The 1633-nt window shown below is 51.1% G+C and overlaps 1 pseudogene; it reads right to left on the bottom strand.

The window, feature by feature from the left end:
* Window positions 1-429: 429 nt before the first annotated feature.
* LOC102179838 lies at window positions 430-1167 on the bottom strand (annotated as a pseudogene).
* Between the last annotated feature and the right edge of the window lie 466 nt (window positions 1168-1633).

Here is a 1633-nt window from a genome sequence, read left to right as displayed (position 1 = left end):
TGTGCATCCACATCTGAGCTGGGTGATTTTAGGGAGATTGCCTGACCTCTCCCTGCTTCCGCTTCAGAGCTGTGTTAGCTAGGCAAGTTGCCTGACCACTCTGCTTCCATAACTGAGCTCTGTGATCCTAAGAATGTTGCCTAACATCTCCGTTCTTCCAATATTTGAATGGTGTGATTCTTATACAATTTGCCTGACCTCCCTATTCTTCCATTTATGAGCTGGCATATCTTAGGGAAGTTGTCTCACCTCTCTTTGCTTCCACTTTTGAGCTGTGTGACCTCAGGCAGGTTGCCCGACCTCTCTGTGCTTCCACTTTTGAGCTGTGTGATATTACACAAGTTACCTAACTTTTCTGTGCTTCCACTTCTGAGATGTGTGATCTTAAGCAAGTTTCCTGCCGTCATTGTGCTTCCACTTTTGAGCTGGTTTTTTTTTTTTTTTTTGCTGCAAAAAGCTTTATTGTTTCCATTTGGTCCAAGGCTTGAGAGAGGGCTCCAGGGTGTTAAAAAGCTGCCTAGTGGCTGCAGAGAGGGGCTTCAGGCAGCCCTGATGTGAGGTGGGTTCTTCAGTGGCCACTGGTCTCCAGAAGCTCCTAGTCGTGCTTGAGGGTGAGCCTTTCGAAGAGATACTCGCCCAGCCCAGCCTGGGGACCAGCCAGCCTGCGGAGGTTGGTCCAGTGGTCACGCATCTTCTTGATGAGTTTCACTTCCTCATCTAGGAAGTGGTTCTCCCGGAAGTCACAGATGTGGGGGTCTCCGCGGGCAGAAGCCAGGCCATGCAGATCCAGCAGGGCTTGATTCAGGTTCTTCTCTACGAGAAGGGCGGCTTCCATGGCCTCCTGGGTTTTACCCCACTCATCTTGAGATGGCTTCTGCATGTCCAGAAGAGGGCGCAGCCGCCACGCTGGTTTTGCGGTTTCAAGAGACGCTCCGCGCCCTCACGCTTCTCCTTGGCCAATTCGCGAAAAAAGTGACCCACACCCTCCAGGGCCACATCGTCGTGGTCGAAATAGAAGCCCAGAGAGAGGTAGGTGTAGGAGGCCCCGCAGTTGCATGTTAACCAGGCAGTTGACGGCGGCCTCCACCTCGGTAGAATAATTCTGACGAATCTGGGAGCTCATGATTGGTCGGTAATAAGGAGTTAAAAAATGGTGGCTGGTCCCGGTGATCGTGGATAGCTGAGTGGCTGACTCCGGAGGTTGCGACTGGAAAAAAGGTTGGAGGGTGGTTGGAGGCTGGAGCAAGGGGCGTCCCTGGGTCTGTTCGGTCCAAGCACTGTTGAAGCAAGAGACAGATCCACCGGGCCGCCCAGCGCACTTCCTGAGCTGTGTTATCTTAGTCAAATTGCCTAACCCTCTGTGTTTCCACTTTTGAGCCATGTGCTATTACGCTAAGTGCCCAAGCACTCTGTACTTCCACTGATGTGCTGCGTGTTCTTAGGCTAATTGCTTGACTTCTCTGTGCTTCCACTTAAGAGCTGTGTAGGCTGGTAGGCAAGATGACTAACCACTTGTTTTTCCACTTCTGAGATATGTGATTGTAGGCAAATTTCCTGACCTCTCTGTGCTTCCACTTTTGAGCTGTGTGATATTGCACAAGTTACCTAACTTCTCTGTGCTTCCACTTCTGAG

The sequence above is a fragment of the Capra hircus genome, unplaced genomic scaffold, assembly GCF_001704415.2.
Source record: "Capra hircus breed San Clemente unplaced genomic scaffold, ASM170441v1, whole genome shotgun sequence".
Lineage (NCBI taxonomy): Eukaryota > Metazoa > Chordata > Mammalia > Artiodactyla > Bovidae > Capra > Capra hircus.
This window is presented reverse-complemented; position numbering and strand designations above follow the sequence as displayed.